This window comes from Pinus tabuliformis, chromosome 2_2 (assembly GCF_031772625.1).
Source record: "Pinus tabuliformis cultivar Carrire ecotype Pingquan chromosome 2_2, CPIR1, whole genome shotgun sequence".
NCBI lineage: Eukaryota > Viridiplantae > Streptophyta > Pinopsida > Pinales > Pinaceae > Pinus > Pinus tabuliformis.
Window position 1 is genome coordinate 320,304,476 of NC_142300.1, and position 19,265 is coordinate 320,323,740.

Below are 19,265 nucleotides of genomic sequence, written 5' to 3' on the forward strand. Positions count from 1 at the left end.
GATTTTCATTTCTTCTACCTAGCCTAACTAAACTAACTATTAAAACAAAATCAATTGAGGAACAAATTTTTTGACAGTTAATACATTATCTCTCTATTCGAAATAATTGGTCCAATAAAAGAAACCAAACCACTTACAAATATAGATAAAAATATTCGTCAGTGCCTTTCTCTTTTAATTAATAAAATAAATTAAATGGAAATCCTTCAAAATTTATACAGGTTTTGTATATGTTGATGGTGTTGGACCCGCTAACATTCAGGGGATCACCTCGGTATGAAGTCCCAACTAGATCTCACACCATTTGGTATGATGGTCTGGTTGCCATTATCTTAAACATTTTCCTCAACTCTTGCTTGTCATCATAGGAGAGTGGTCTTCTTTGTCTTGCGAGAAGTGAGTTTCGTGTGCCTGGTGATTATAAGTGTCTCTTGTGTCAATGGTTCTTTCACCATAGAGGGAGAGGGTGGGGGTGAGTCCCAAGTCAATTGGGAGAAGTCCCAACTCTGCTAGGAATACACCACACAAAAGGACGTGCATAGCTACAAGTGAATTACAAGTGTTAAACACAGGTTAAAGAAACATACATTACAAGTGTTAAAGATTGGTCTTACAACTATTACGATACATGTTGAAAACGTGCTGCCTTGTGAGTAGGCTTCTGAATTAAGGGAAAGTTCCTAGACACATCATTACACCATACATCACTAACCCTGCATGCGGGGTGTTGGAGCCACTGCTTACTCCTCAGTAGACATGGTCCTGAGTTGACATGGTCCTGAGTGGAAAATATACATGTATGCTACGAAGAATGTGGTCAAGACTTAAATTAAATTTTTTAGCCACCTTTACTGATGAACACAACACAAGTCGATATGATTCCTACTCTGTTTCCTCACATTTAACTTGAGATTCAATGGTAGCCTTTTCTGTAATAGGACCCTTTGGTTGGAACCCTCTCCTAAGTTCTAACCCCCAGATAATTTTGAATGGGGGCAATGTTTCTGGTATGCACATACTTATTAGGAGAATCCTTGTCCTTATTCATCCTATCGCACAATCTGTGTAATGGCTCCTCTTGCATTTAACTCGTAACTCAACCCATAACCATAAGGAACATGAGCACCAATCTAAAATAACAAATGGGAAAACCCACAACACCATGGTTATCCACGAAATGACAAGGCAAGGCTAAAACCACTGTTTATCCAAGAAATACTCCATGTTAATGACATATCATAACCAAGAAACTACATGCATTTACCATGCATTAAGAAAAGCATATATGCAACCTGTTACATGAAAAAAAATCCAACTGTAGTTGTTGATCCACCTGTTCCCTTGCGTTTTCCTGCCTTCCTTTTCCTTCTTTCCCCAAATCCAATGTATGCCAAGAAGCTCCAAGAGTGCTGCAAGAAAACTCTAGGTGTGCAAGAGTATAATGAGAGAATAGATAGGCAACTCAAAAACCGAAGTGATAAAAGGTTGTGAACTGCTCCTCAGAGTCCTTTTTATCATTGAGGCCTCTGTTTTCTTCATTTTCCTCTATTTTTCTTTCAATTTTCTCCTCATGCAATCTAACCTTTCGCCTTCTTTTTCTCCTATTTTCCTTTATTTCATAAAACAATTCCCCCAAAATCAGTTATTTTCAATGCAAGAAGCCATATATATATGCAAATATATAGACAAACATATATAGAGAAATTAAATTTTATAAATGCACTTTTGACTTTTCTATACTTGTGACTTTTGTAATTGCACAAAGATATATCAACATGCATATCTAGAAGCCACACATGTAGATGAGGAAGCACATATAGGAAAATATTTATAAAAACTTATTGTCATATTTGTTGTTCTCCTAATACTTCAAATTTTTATAGGTACTCTATAAATGGGAAAGTGGGATGAAATTATGGAGTTGGACACTGAAAACCCAGAAGATATGATAGAATTTTCTGCTAAATATTTAACATGGAACAAAATTGAAGGGGATCAAATAGCTATTATTCCTTATAGTCGACTGGATGATTTTATAAATGGAGAGAAATCAGATGAAGATTCCCCACTCAATTTGTTGTTAGTACAAATCGATCTAAAAGGGTGGAGGATGTTATATGTGCTCACATTAACACATATATTGAATATACCATGTGAGTCTTTATTTGTTCAATTGATTAAATACATCTAATTCAAGTTCAAATGAAGTCAAAATGTGTAGACATGTTTTCTAATTTCTTATCATTGTTTTTATTTAGTTATTGGTGTGCATATGGTCCTGAGTCGACATGTAGATACGTACATGATGAAAATACAAATAATTCAAAAGGATCAACAACAAAAAAACGGAGTCCATGCCAAAGCATAAAATTTGGTTGTAGATGTCACTTCATCATGCATCGCCTTTATGTGCGTCCAAATGATGCTTTTATAACATACACTGAGTGTAGACATTTTGATAAATCTGGTGCTTTCTTTCATGGAAAGAGTGTAGTGGGAAGACCTCAAATGTTCAATTATGCGCCACATGTATCCTTCGATTTACGAGCTAGTGTGTGCAGTATGGTTGAAGATGGTTTTAATGTCATAATGATTTGGGACAAATTAATGTCTGATGTGGAGAACAAATCTGGCGAGCTATTTACAGGGATGGGTCGAGACACTTTAATGACTAGGATGGTTATTTCTAACATTTACAATAATATTAGACAAAAGGACTATATGAAGGATGAAAATGATCCAACAAGTGTCGAGTGTTGGTACAATAATTTTCCAGATAGTTTCATTTTCTATAAAAAATAGGATGTTTTGCAAAACATACCATTTATTATAGGCATACAAACACATTGGATGCGTTCCATGATGGTGACACATTCACAAAACAATGCTATGCCAATGGATTCTACATTTAGTACGAATATGTATGGGGTGCGTATTATCAATCTTTTGATTCCTATAGTGATAAAAAAGAAGTCTTTTTTAACATAATACTTATAATAATGTGTTTTGAATGTAGTATCAACTCTATACCTTAATGGTATTCGACAAACATCATAATGGTGTCCCGGTGGCTTGGGTGATTTCTTCACCTAATACCACAGCTGATATTAAAAAATTGTTGGCAGCTTTATTTGCAATGGGAATGAAAAAGCATCAAGATTGGAATGTAAAAGCATTTATCATAGATGATGTTGCTACTGACATTCAAGAATTAAGGTACCATTTTTTTTAACAAAAGAAACATGAAAAACATATTTCATTCATAATCTACTTTATTCTAATGTTGTACCATTCAGGTGTCTAACTAATTCCTCCATCCTATTGTGTGTATGGCACATCCATCGAGCATGGGTGAAAAATGTTGGAAGCAAAGTTAAATGCAAAGAAAACAAAGTTTGCATTTTACGTTCTTTAGGGATAATCATGCACTCATGCAAGGATGATGAGTTAGGACGAAAAGCTGTTATAGGAATATTTTCTGAATTTAGTGAAGAGGAACATTTTTTGAAATATTTTGACACCACTTGGATATCTAATGATAAAATATGTAAGTGTTATGAAACATCATATCATGACTATTAGTCTGTAATTGAATGTTTTCAGTCATTATCTTATAGTTGATAATAATTTGTGGTCATTACCTTTTGTAGACATGTGGGAAAAAGCTTATTAGAATTTTCCACATTCTAATAAAGACACAAATAACTCAATTGAGTCCTACCATATACATCTAAAGTATAGGTACTTATATGAGGCAAATAATTCTTGCCACAAATGTGTGGATTGGCTAATATTTGTGTTGTTGAAAAAAGTTGAACTGTATTATATTCACAATCAACGTTTAAAAGAAGCAGGAGTTATAAGGCCTACAAAGTGTAAGAAGCAAGAGACTCTCTCAAAGTCTATAGCAAATCAGATACAAGATGAAGATTGTCTGCATGACCCTAAGAGTATAAATGAATTTATGGTTTGTAGCCAAAATAAGGATACTCCTCATACCTGGTATAACGTCATATGCACAGGGTCCGAGTTTAATTTTTGTAGTTTTGATTGGGCATTGAATGGAAATGTTTGTAAGAATATCTTCAAAGTTCAAATGTGGGCCAGTGAACACGGTTTGGACTTTAACATGTTTCCAAATTTCCTAGTCCAATTACCGAAAGTCATAGATTTTAGTTGATTTAAATCAAGCAGGTATAATGAGCTCATTTTCAGAAGACCAATCAAGCATTCACCATGTGCCTATTTTATTAGAACCTATTGATTTTTCAACTACGCCACTCACAAACTCAATCTATGAGATTGAAAGATCAAAAGTTGTAGGTGCATCAATCAACAAAAAACTAATGGATATATTAAACAATTTTCCTACAAATTGGAGTTTAGAAGAAATTGATAATGGCATTGATGATATGTGTAGCACATTTAGTGAAGAGACAAATAAAATTTTTGCTATTGTGATGTATCCATTAAGAATTATGACTAAGAGAAAACATAGTTTTTTGAGCCCACAAAGTAAAAAGATACGACATGGTCATGAAAGAAATTCAAGGAAGGAAAAAACACAATTTGAAAAGGTTGGGCGAGTTTGCTCAAAGTCAAGGAAGAGCATGGAAAAACAAATGAAATACTTTCTTTAAAAAAACATGGAAATATTGAGGGATCTACATCTCAGAATCAACAAAAGCATGGTCGACAATTATTTTCTGATGATATTGTCAAGGGTTCGACAGGTACACATTTATAAATTATTGTTGTTTATTTATATAATTGAATGAATTCTTATCTAATTAAATATTTAGTGCACTATATCATGCAATCAACTCTAACTTTATTTTTTCGGGACATGGTTTCGGATCAAATATCAATCAAATTATGTAGCAATTCAAGAAATTGGCACAAACATGCTGACAAGCCCATTGATTCTAGATTTGAACACGTGAAGTTTGACGAAAGGTAAATTTAATATAAAAGTTAATAATTCTAGTGCAAGGATAGAATAATCATGGACAAATGTTAGATTCCTCTAACCACGCTTACATGATGTTAGTTGGGGAAAAATGTTACTCCTTTCGTTATCATTTTCTATAATATTTGAATTGAAATTAATAACATATCTTAAATTCATATATGGGTTCGATTGATCTTACACTCATAATATGTGGGAATTAATTTTTTTCTTAGTAATATTCAGATTTTTTTAACAATGCTAAATATTTTTTTTGTTAATGTTTTTATTGTCATGTAGTTCTGGACATTGAAGATGCGCCAAGGCTGATGTTTTTGATAGGGGAGTGGGAATAAACTTCGATGAGAATAAATTCAGAGGCATATGAGCCATTTTACAAAGTATTAGTGTCTTTATTTTTGAATTTTTTTTCCAATGAAATGTAATGAACTATTTTTTGAAATGAATTGAACTATTTTTCCAATGAAATGTAATGAACTATTCTTAGAGGAGGCTTAGTTTTAAAATTCAGTTCTTCTACTAAATATTGGTGTACTTTTAATGTCAACATTTATGTCAAATGGTAATATATGCACTGCAGTTTATTATGGTTTGTTATCTATTTAAGGCGAATAGGAAATTCATTTCATGTAAATTTTTATTATTAAACAATTATATCATGAAAATTACTAGTTCTTTTCAATAGATATGGAAGATATTTCCCCCCTCCCACTTAAAAGATCAATATAAAAAGAATCTATTTTACCTATACATTAATGTGATTACTTTATATATTTATTTTATATAGTAAATTTTTTTTATTTAGTATTAATATTAATATTAATTATTGCTTTCGTCATGTAATGTTACATTAAGATAAATAAAATAATAATTAAATAAAAATATAATAATGAAAATTATTCAATATTGAACATAAATATTAATAATAATAAAAAAAACCATTTCATTATCACCTATAAACAAAATACTTCAATGTCCATGGTAGATAACATAATTAGATAGATAATGTAACTAGCAGTAAAATATTTTAATTTCATACATATGTGTTACTTCTACTTTTTAGTAGAAAGATGATGTGTAAACTTCACCACTCAACATGGAGATTATATAATATCTAAAATGTAATTGATATTACAACCAACCATGGATGAGATGTGTAAAACTTTGAAACTTTGATTATAAACAAGGAGCAAATAATATAGACGATCAATATTATAAGAATATTTTTTATTCTAGAGATTTTTTTTTTCATGTATTGACATTTAGATTTAAATTAACAATTATTAATACTTTTTATATCAAACAGGTACATCAAACAAAATATACATCTTTAAATACATATATTATATACAATATTTCAAAAATAAAAACCATTTCTATATACAAGACTTTCATATAAATATACACAAAGCTTAATTAAAATTTTATAATCATTATAATGAATAAATAGTTAAAATGTTCTTAAAAGTTGAGAAGAATGTTAAAAACTTTAAAGCATAAATTAAATAGAATTTCTCTATTTTATCTTTAAATTGAACTTCAACACCATATAATATTTGTATTGAAATCAATAAATAATCTAATATATGTATTTTTGGAATATTCATTTTAATAAACAATATGGATAGTACTTTTTATTTTAATATTATATATTATTTAAAAGATGCAAAAGTAGATTTTATTTAGAGTACATACAATTTTGGTTATATATAATATCTAAATTAAAATTAATAACATATCATAAATTTTATATATGTTTGATTTAATTGTAAGTTATATATATTATATTAATTATGTAAGTTTGATTATATAAGTTTTATTTTATATTTATATATAATTTTTATCACAAATTTTAAATGTATAATATTGGATAGATGAAAATAATTATTATATATAATAATTTCATAGAAATTTATATAAATTAAAATTAAAATTTTACAATTTGTTTTTTGGTAAGCTTGGTTGGATTATATCTTCATCATGTCCAACTTCTCACCCCAATTCTCCGATGGCACAATATTTGAACCCAAAACTTCAATTGAGCTCTCCCAAAGAGTCATTACAAATTAAATTATTAAAAGGTTAAAAAAAACTAGAAAAAATAGTTTTCTAATTAATTTTTATTTAAAATTTGGAAGAAATTTTAAAATATAATTTAATAAAAACTTTGAAAATTGAGTATAGACAATCGTACTGTTTTTAAAATTTAATTAGAAATGAATCTCCACCCCGCAATTTTTTATGAGACTCTTTTAAAATTTAAATAGAAATGAATCTTTACCCTACAATTTACGAGACTCTCTAGATTTTATGGATGATGGAGTCAACCATTTGACAATGTGTAGATGTTTGTGATAGGGAAGCACACAAAAAACTTAGGAGAGAATAGCTTCAAGGCCTACAAACATTAAAATTGTTTTTTTCTTACAATTTTCCAATGAAATGGAATCATTAATTTTTTTTTGAAATTTCATTCTTGTTCGAATTTCAATGTTAGTTTTGTTATCAAATGGTAATATATGCACTACTCTGGTTCACTAGGATTTGTTATTTGATCTACTATGATTTTTTGAGAATAGGTAAAGTCTTATATAGGTGGTTTGTTATAGCTATATGGTGAATGAAGAAATTCATTTCATATAGTTTTTTCTTACTAGGCATTTATATGATGAATATTTCTTGTTCTTTTGAATGGATTTGGAAGATATTTCCCCCATAAAAAATATATAAATAGAATGAATTTATATCAATTTTATCAACATTTGCATGGTTACTTCATATATTCCCTTTATATATTAACATTATAATAAAAATTTATTTATATTTGATAATATATTGATAATAAATAATAAATTATTAACTATGCATACACATACTTTATATTAATAAAAATATTGATAATAGGGACGTAATTGTGTAATTCATTAATGTTTTAACAATAATTACCATTATATAAAATTTATAATATAATATTATACATTTATGTATTCATATTTATTTATCAATTTTTAATTTGGTTTGATATTTAAGTATTTATATTAAAAAATATCAACTTGGTTGTATTTAGTTGGAGTGGTAAAGATAAACTACCAATTTTTTTTTAAAATGATTCATCCTTATACGTTGGAATAAAGTAACATAATAAAAAACTTAATATAAACATAAAAATAATAAAAAAATTCTATTTCGTAGAAGGTTTAAGGTGAAATTCAATTCATATGAAATTTCTAAAGACGATAATACGTTTTATTTATAACACTTTTGAAAAAAATAATAATCATTTTTATATATAATGTTTACTTTCAAATAAATAAAAAAATGGATACATTTTTATCTTTATAATCATAATTATAAGGAAATTTTATAATCTAAAAATAAAAATGCTTTTCATGTATTAACATATAAATTTAATTGAACAATTATTAACACTTTTTATGTAAAGAAATGCATTCAAGAAATATATGCATCTTTAAATACATGAATTGTATATAATATTTCGTAAATAAAGGTTATATTTTTTTTGCATTTTTTATCACTAGCTCTTCAATGAATCAAATGCTATCTTGAATATCATAGATTTCTACCCATCCATAGTGCATAGAAATACCAACAAAAAATGTGACTAAACTATATATAATATTCCAAAGATTGATAACTTTTAAACAACATTTGTTATAAAACAAATTTTACTTAAACCAACATCAAATTTAGCAAGTTTTTACCAAACTTTTCATGTTAAAAAATGATAAAGATATATGCCTAGTTGGAGAGAGCACATGTAATATTCCACAAACAAAACTCATAATTTATATACCTAAATAAAACTAGTTCTCATTAAACAAAATGTATCTTTCATGTTTTAGGTGCCAAAAGTATTGGTATTTAAAACATTTAAAACAAAATAAAAGAAAGTTAATATATTGAAACTGTCCTTATAGCCCCTTTATAGACAAAAAAATGGCTAAAGTTATATTATTGTAGCCTAAGCCATTTAAACTTGTTGGAATGTTTAGGCTTCAAAGTAGCAAACCTAGTGGGTTTAGTGAGAGCAATGCTAGCTGAGCATATATGCTCTATGTATTGTTTGCGTGACTTGAACCCACGTGCTTTCAAGTCCTTTGGCATGATTTTGGTCCTTTTAACGATAATATCAACATTTATCATTTTTGTTTTCTGTGGAAATTACAATATTATCAATAAATATCAAAATCCACATAGATATAACGAAAATATGGGGACCATGTAACGAATATGATAAGACAATGCATTAACTAGCTATCAATAAATATCAAAATCCATATAGATATAATGAAAATATGGGGATCATGTAACGAATATGAAAAGTCAATGCATTAACTAGTTATTTAGTTTCAAATTATAAAAAAATATGTCAATGTTATTATGAGCTAAGATATATGGTATATAACTTACCTCTCTTAAATTATCTTGAAGTCTAGATGAATGTCGCAATGGTTGAGGAGAATATGATTTTTGATGACTATCATGTTCACCAACATACATGTGAAAAGGTGTTTTAGGAGATGTATGTTCATTACTCTGAACATTAGATTATACATAGATATAAGTATGTGACTCGAATAGAAATAAATGTAAAAATATGATAAAATTATAAGAGTATAAATAAATATAAACTTACATTGGATTGTAACATTGGATGTGAAGATGGTTGTAACATTTGAACCATTTCATTTCCATTCTTCTTAAGGCTTTGACAATCTTCAGGGGTTTTCAGTGATTGCTATGGTTCCAAAGGGAACACCTGCACCATAAATATGAAATATATATATATATATATATATATATATATCAAAATGAATCAAGGATAACAATACAGAATATAGAACATCCATTTCTCATCCCATCACTAGGGTAAAACATAACAATTTATATATTAATGTTTTTTGTGGAATATGTTATATGGATTAAAAACTTATTGGCCCAATAACCCCTTGAAACCCTTGGAATCTAGGCAAGCGTCGTAATAGTTGGTAGCTTTAATTTAGGGAATTTTGTTGATTAGGCTATGCATATCAATAACAATGAGAAATTAGTATACAATTATAATAAATATAAATATTATTTATTGTTAAAATGTCTAAAAAATAATATATGCAAAAAAATGGACTCAAATGTGTTGTCATTATCATTATTAGTTTCATCAAAGTTTAATATATGGGTGTGCCCATCTAATCCTTCTTCTCCCACATCATCAGGAACCTCAATCCTTCCTTTCTCTTTTAAAGCAATATATATGTGCTTCATTGTTTCCATATGTCTACGAGGTAGACTCTGATCCCGACATTCAATTTTTTCACAAATTTTTTGCTTTGAAGTATCATTGAGCTAATCAAATGTAAAAACTGACTGTGAAAACAAGTTTCAATGAATTTAGTCCACAACAATAAATTCATATTAATAAAAAACGTATACAAATAAATACTTACAGCGGAAAGAATTTCTTCATTGCCAAATCTTTTATATGCTTGTTGTCGTGCACGACATAGCCTTGCATCTAAATCATATTGTATTTTTTCATTTTACTGCACTTGTTGATATGACGACCCATTTAGCATTTGCATCTCTTACCTGACCTCTTTGACGTGGAGGAATTGGTGGGAGATTGTGCGTGATAGCAAGATGGTGATTAAGGCCAGATAGCTTAGGTCGACTCAAGATCCCCACACAACCACCAACAAGACAAGTGAACACTTGCTTGGGGCCTTTGATAATTACCTCCCATGCATGTCTCTTTTCCTCCATTTTCTTACTTCCTTATAAATGAATATGTAAACAATAGTGTTGTTAAAAACATCATAAAAAAACTTTAAAGTAAAAATCAATATTCATATCTATTTCTTTCTGGTTAACCATAACTATCAACTTTTTAAAAATATATTATTTTATAATTTAATAAATTAAATTTTATTATTATTTGAAAAATAAATAATAATTAAATATTTAAGTTAACTATGCACAATAAAAAAATGAAAATAAAAATATATTAAATATTTACTTAAATTAAATATCCATTAGTTTTCCATTAGTTTTTGTTAAAAAAATCCTTATTTCCCTACAATTTAAATATATATATATATATATATATATATATATATCCTCAACATGAACAAAACCAAATTACTTAATTAAAATATTAATTTAAACCAAAAACTTAAAAACTAAATTAAAATTAAAATTAGATTAAACCTACAATAAAATTAAACTAAATCTATATTTAAAATAAATCCACCAAATAAAAATTTTGATCAATTCCAGATTATAGATTTCAATCATGTTGTAAAATTTTTCATCTAATAGAAGCGATGTATAGAAATAAATTGTCTTTGTTGTCTAGAAATTTGGGATATAATTTGTTTTTCTTTATCAAATATCACAACCAATTGAATACTAAATCATAATAAAATTTTCCAATATTTCAAAAAACCCAACACATTCTGCTAAATAAATCTATTGATACATAAATTTACACGACAGAGTTACATCTAATTATGTGATATACATAGGTGAACTAATCCACCCCTCCATGAAAAGCATGTAAGGGAATGATATATGTCACACCCCCAATTCTTTTTTCCTTAAATTGGCCGAGTGCGGCACCGCTTAAGTAATTAACATCCTTCATTGTTAGCTTACTTTACGAACTATGCCTTCAATGTTCATCATAAACATGAATTATTATATTAATGTGCGGAAACCATTAATAACAACATGATAGAACAACAACACGAACAAAACCATATGCAAGAGAATTCTTTTATTATATATGAAGAGTTTTTGTACAATGACCGGGAGCTTAGCTCGACCAGCATTTCACCCAAGTTGGGCGCCCACTCGTGCAAGAGCGCACAGTGGTCTGCCCAAGACTTAACTGAATTACAACACACACAAGTCTTCCTTGTCGAATGGGCGGGCGCGCTCGTGCACAACCCGTGCCCAACACAACCCAAAACCCATGTAACCCTTGGTGGGCAGGCGCCTTAGAATGCCCTCCACCCGCGTCTTCGATTTCGTGCACAAGTCTGTGTAGACCGCCCGGCGGGCAGGCGCATAGCCTGCACCTCACTATGGCTCTATCTCCCTTGCTCGCACTTTTCCTTGACCGAAGAGCGACTTGCTTGGTGATCATTTGCCATGCCTCATTTCTATGTTTATACCCCATCGTGTGTGGAGGTCACGCCTCTAGCCGACCCTTCGTTGACAACGCCAACCATGCACACCATCAAACAATGTGACATTGTATGCGGGTTGGCCCGCCCATGGTGCGGGACTGCCCCCAACTCGCTCCATATTCGCCTTCGTCCTTGATCGGCTAGCTCGGCAAGTCCTCCAACTCACCATATAAACCCATGAATGCCCATTCATCTGCACATGTGCCACGCCTTGGTCGCTCGCAGTTCTTCTTTCATGCCTTAGTTGCATTTCGGAGTAGGTGGAGCACACGCCCGATTGCTCAACAACCGCAGGGTGTTACATCCTCCCCCACTTGAAATCATTGTCACCCTCAACAATCCTGACTGCCTTAGTATATTTCGTTCATACTTTGCAATCTTCTTCTTCCATCTCCAAAGTGAGTCCTCCGATTACCAGCTCTCCTCCTTTGGTGCATTCTTCCATCTAACAAGATACTCCCGTTTCATGTGGCAACCAATCCCTATAGTTATGTAGCTCAAAATCTTATCCAACTCCAGTCCTGGCTTGTCCACAATCTTGGCTGGTCCTCTCGGTGGTTCAACTCTCTCTGGATGATTAGCATCAAGTCTGCATCTCTTCAACTGACTCATGTGAAAAACTGGATGCTTCATGTGCATATGCGGAAGCTCCAGCTCATAAGCAACTTTCCCCACTCTCTTCTTCACTCGGAATGGTCCCTAATACTTCCGTGTCAGTTTGCTTGCAGTCCCCTTAGCTGGCTGAAACTGTTCCCCGGTAATCCTGAGAAACGCTATATCTCCCACACTGAAGTGTGCATCCCGTCTTCCTTGATCAACCCATTTCTTCATTCTCCTTGCAGCTTTGTGCAAGCGCAACCGTGCCAGCTCCAAGGTCTCATCCCAAGCCTTCATGAACTTCTTCGCATGAGGACTCCTCAAGAAACCTCCTGTCACTATGGTATGCGGTGCAACTGGCATCTGTCCATTCACCAACTCAAATGGACTATACCTCGTCGCAGAACTCTTTTAAATATTGTATCTAAATTGAGCAATATCCAAGAGTTCAAGCCAATTCTTCTGATCAGCCATCACATAATGTCGCAAGTAGTCCTCCAGCAGTGCATTGATCCTCTCGGTCTGCCCATCTTTCTACGGATGGTAACTCGAACTCATCAACAACTCTGTCCCAACTAACTTGAACAATGTGGTCCAAAATCTGCCTGTAAAACGTAGATCTCTATCCGACACGACGCTTAATGGCATCCCCCAATACTTCACTATGTTCTTAAAGAACAACTCCGCAGTCCGCTCGGCTCCACACGATATCTTTGTTGGAACAAAGACGACATACTTGGAAAAATGATCAACCACAACCATTATCCCATTATACCCCTGAACCTGTGGCAACTGAGTGATGAAGTCCATCGAGACACTCATCCATGGTCTCTTAAGAATTGGTAAAGGCTACAACAGTCCTCCTTGCCTCTGAGTATCCGATTTGTCTTACTGAGAAATGATGCATGTATGTACATACTCCTCTACATCCTCTCGCATCTTCTCTGAAAAGAATCCTCTCTCTAACAATGCCAAAGAATGACGCATCCCTGGGTGGCCAGCCCATGGCGAGTCGTGGCACTCCTTCAAAAGGTGCCTCCTAAGTCAAGATGACTTTGGAACATAGAGTCAGTTTCCAAAGAACAAGAACCCATCTCGTAGAAAGAACTTTCGTGTCTTCCCCTCCTTTATCTGCTTCACTATATTCTGCGCCAAAGTATCCGTTTCAACACTTTCCTTGAGCTTATTTTTCATCTCTTCTGACATCTGAACTTGACTCCTACTCCTAGCTGCTCGTTCTTCACCTTCCAATGCTGTAAGTTGTCCCTTCCTGCTAAGGGCATCTGCTACTGCATTGTGTTGTCCTGGTCTATACTCGATAGTCATGTCGAACTCTGCCAAGAAGCCCTGCCAACGAGCTTGCTTCGCAGAAAGCTTTGGTTGTGATGCAAAATAACTTGCTGCAACATTGTCAGTCTTGAAAACAAACAGATTCCCAATTAGGTAATGCCTCCACACATGAAGACAGTGAATGATTACAGTCATCTCCTTCTCATGGACCGAATACCTTCATTCTCTATCCTACAACTTCTGACTCTCGTACACCACCGGATGCCCATCGTGCATAAGAACCCCTCCTATGGAAAAATCCGAGGCATCAGTGTGTACCTCAAATGGTCTCTCGAAGTTTGGAAACTTTAGTATCGGTGTTGTAACCATCCTCTTCTTCAAGTCATCAAATGCCTTCTGACATTTATCCGTCCAACTCCACCTCTTGTCTTTCTTCAATAGGCCTGTCAGTGATGATGTTACCTTGGAGTACCCCTCTACAAACTTCCGTTGGTAGTTGGTCATGCCCAAAAACACCCTCATCTCATGGACATTCTTCGGTTCAACCCAGTCCTCGATCGCCTTCACTCTGCTCAGCTCCATTCGTATGTACCCTTGACCAACGATATGCCCAAGGAACGAAATCTCGATCTGAGCGAACACACACTTAGACTTCTTCAAGAATAACTGATTTGCCCTCAGTACCTTGAACACCATCGCCAAGTGCTTCTTATGATCCTCCAAGTTGTCACTGTACAACACTATATCGTCCAAGTACACTACTATGAATGAATCCAAGTATGGTCGTAGGACGTCATTCATCAAAGTGCAAAACATAGCAGGAGCATTGCACAACTCAAATGGCATAACAAGGAACTCAAAGCTACCATACCTTATTACTATCGTGGTCTTCTTCTCATCTGCTTCAACTATCCGCACCTGATAATACCCATGCCTCAAGTCCAGCTTGGAAAACACTCGGGCTTTCGCAAGCTTGTCAAAGCAATCAGCAGCCAATGGCAAAGGACACTTGTTCCTTACCATCTTCTTGTTCAATGCACGGTAATCACATCACATCCATAGCTCATTAGAATCCTTCTTCCGCTGGAACAATACCGGAGCTCCATAAGGGACCTTGAAGGTCTGATGAAACCTGCATCAGCTAACTCCTTTAGCTGTCATTTCAATTCTTCCAACTCAGGTCCTGACAACTGATAAGGTGCATTAGTCGGGGGTTGCTTTCTTGGCTCAAGATCAATGCTATGGTCCACTGCATGCCATGGTGGAATCTTCTTTGGTAGCTCATCAGGCATCAAATCTGCATATTTGGTCAGCACCTTAGAAATCTCGGCTCGAACAGGCATCCCCACTCCATCACCTTCGAAATCCTTGAACATCACCGCATATTTCTCCATATCTAACTCCTTCATAGCCTTCTCCAAACTCAGTGCAGAAACATGCTGCACCCTGACTTCCCTCCTTTGCCTATGAGTGGGCAAAGTCCAAGTTTGTGACTATCCAACCAGCACCACCTCATCACAGAAGGGGACAATAATAGCCCTATTGCCCTTCAAGAAATCCTGTTCAAGTATCATATCGAAGTCGTTCATCTCCATCACTTTGAAGTCCAACTGTCCCTTCCAGTCTTTTATCTGCACAGGCACTTCATGTGCCAAACCCGCCACTTTAGCTCTAATGTTCACTGCCTTGACTTCCACATTCGACAGGAAGATCATCAGTCCAACCTCTTTTTCTAACCATGTCATCATGAAGTTATGAGTGGCCCCTGTTTCCACCAGAGCTTGAATGGTCTTGCCATGAACCATCAAGTCCACGAAACCCAGACTGTTCATCCACGATTTCTCCATAACTTTTCCCTGCATACATGTTTGTTCTCTGCGTTCATCAAGCAACGGCTTCACTCCCTGTGAACCTGCTCTGATACCACCTGTCACGAAGTGCAGGTGTGTATCATCTTCATCATACATCGGATTCACTCATCGTGAACCTGCTCTGATACCACCTGTCACGCCCCCAATTCTTTTTTCCTTAAATTGGCTGAGTGCGGCACCGCCTAAGTAATTAACATCCTTCATTGTTAGCTTACTTTATGAACTACTCCTTCAACATTCATCATAAACATGAATTATTATATTAATGTGTGGAAACCATTAATAACAACATGATAGAACAGCAACACGAACACAACCATATGCAAGAGAATTCTTTTATTATTTATGAAGAGATTTTGTACAATGACTGGGAGCTTAGCTCGACTAGCGTTTCACCCAAGTTGGGTGCCCACCCGTGCAAGAGCGCATAGTGGTCTGCCTAAGACTTAACCGAATTACAACACACACAAGTCTTCCTTGTCAAATGGGCGGGTGCGCCAGTGCACAACTCATGCCCAACACAACCTAAAACCCGTGTAACACTTGGTAGGCGGGCGCCTTAGAACGCCCTCCACCTGCACCTTCGATTTCATGCACAAGTCCATGTAGACCACCTGGTGGGCGGACGCATAGCCTACACCTCGCTGCGGCTCTATCTCCCTTGCTCGCACTTTTCCTTGACCGAAGAGCGACTTGCTTGGTGATCATTTGCCATGCCTCATCGCTATGTTTATACCCCGTCGTGTGTGGAGGTCGCACCTCTAGCTGACCCTTTGTTCACAACGCCAACCGTGTATGCCATCAAACAATGTGACATTGTATGCGGGTCGGCCCGCCCATGGTGCGGGACTGCCCCCAACTCGCTCCATATTAGCCTTCGTCCTTGGTCGGCTAGCTCGGCAAGTCCTCCAACTCGCCATATAAACCCACGAACGCCCATTCATCCGCACATATGCCACGCCTTGGTCGCTCGCGGTTCTTCTTTCATGCCTTAGTCGCATTTCGGAGTAGGTGGAGCGCGCGCTCAGTCGCTCCACAACCACAAGGGCGTTACAATATAGGTTGGAAAGATATAGCTCCTGACCTAAAACTAAAACTAATTAAATAAAATATAAGCTAAAACTATTTTAAAAATAAGTTAAATTAAACTAAATTAAAGATTAAAAAAAGCACTAAATATTAACAACATTATATATATATTTTTAAATATTTAAAAAATATATCTTACATTCTCTTGATTGCAAGATATTTAGTTTCTGCAATAATGTCGTTGCAACCAATGCGTTTTTGCAATATATATATATATATATTGTGCTTGCAGGATATTTAGTTTCTGCAATAATGTCGTTGCAACCAGTGTGTCTATATTCAACTCATAGCAAGCATGATGGAGGCTGCCACAAAGATATTCCTAGAAGCAAAGGGAAAGAAAAGGTTGAAGCTAAAGAATAGGCCTCACATACAGATGAATCTGATATGTTAAAAGTCTTGTTGGATAATGGAATTCATAGCTATATGGATCATGATGCTATTCTTGACATCAATGATGAAGAGAAGATGAAGCTTCTCTACTTTCACAAAGAGCAGCTGAAGCTTTAAGGCAATCCTGAATGCTTAGATGGGAAGATAGCATATCAATCCTGACATGGACAGGAACGTCTAGTGCAATTGGAGCTCCAACGGATGCAAGGAGGAGATTTGGATCAAAAATAAATTCCTAATTGGTTTCTCGTTCTACTGAATATTCCACGATCAATGGAGCAAGTACATCCCATGGTTCAAAAGCAGGTCTTGCCAGAGCCTCCGTGGGGAAGGCCTTGAGTTCTGGCAATCTTCTTACGTGGATACGGGGTAATTGAAAATGTGCTATAGGCATAGGGATAGAGTTCCAAACAATATATGGATCAACCCCTAGACTGGTGAATGGATTTGAAAGGGCACATGGTAGCTGCAGGCCTACTACCAGTCACTAAACACACAACACTCTACAAATATTCCCTAACAGTTAACTACCATCAAGCGTAACTGCAGACTCGATTATCTATATAATGTAATGTTGTTGGGCCTATCTATTCAATATAAATGGATATGAAGGTTCTATAATGTAATGCATTAGAATGATTTGTATAGTTAGGATAAAGTACTACAAATGACCAACACTTTTTATGATTGAATTGGTAAAAATAAGACGTGAACTTTTTTGGCATTTATTTGACCAAGGACTAACAAAAACCTTTTCCATGTAGGAAAGCAGCTGAATAAAAAATCAGTGGATTATTAGCTGCATGGGACTTCAACTGTCAAGATATTTAAAGCATTCAATGCTTTTGGGACAATAGCTTTTTCTTTTGGTGATGCAATGTTACTTGAAATATAGGTACCAATAAACTGTTATCCTTGGTTTCATTTTTGAATATATATATATATATATATATATATATATATATATATATATATATATATATATATATGGTTATTATTTTTTATGTGGTGAATTTTCTTAATTTCAAAAAACTGGAGTTTAGATCAAGAAGTACAAAAAGCAAGTCTGTCTCTCACTGGACCATATCCAAAAATAGACTCTCTTTAAGGAGGAGAGCAACAAATGAGAACTAAAAGACACAAAACCAGCCTATAACTACCATGTTGACCAAAATGGCCCGCCACAAAGAAAACTGGAAATAAGATAACAGAAACCATGATAAAGACACTGTCAAGCTGTTGGCTCAGAATTTGAGCCTGGCTTTTTTGAATATGAATATTAGTTAAATTATTCTTATATTATGACAACAATTTTATTATGGACTAGTCTTTACACATTTCCATAATACATAAAATTAAGATTTAAGGCCCTCTAATTCTCGATTAAAGGTCACAATCTATGTCCATTTTAACCATTTAGTTCTGTGGCTTAGATTTGCTTTATGAACTCACATTCCATAGTCAATGTATCGCTGTTCCAAGAAGTTTCCTTTATTCCAAATCGAAGAAATCAAATTTAATATCAACCTTTGTGTCCTGCAGTCAACTCTCAGAGATCCTGCAAAGACAAATATGTACAAAGGTGTTTCAACAGCATACACTGTTATCATTTTAAGCTACTAGATACTAGAATTCGTGGGCTATTGGGCATTTGGTTCAGTGGATCAATCATATATTCTGAGCTCCTTGACAACCACGATATGGATAATTGTAATGGAAAACATATTTGCTGTGATTCAGATTTCAAGCTGTTATCAGGTAAATAGCTAGATATATGTGTTTACATGTAATGATGTAATGCAAAAGAATCAATTCCAATATAGTTATTATTTAATTAAAAGCCTAATA

At 34.0% G+C, this 19,265-nt stretch overlaps 1 pseudogene; it reads left to right on the forward strand.

Annotated features, from left to right (window-relative positions):
- The first annotated feature begins 17,411 nt into the window (after window positions 1–17,411).
- On the forward strand, window positions 17,412–17,908 carry LOC149192575 (protein CHROMATIN REMODELING 8-like; annotated as a pseudogene).
- Window positions 17,909–19,265: the final 1,357 nt, after the last annotated feature.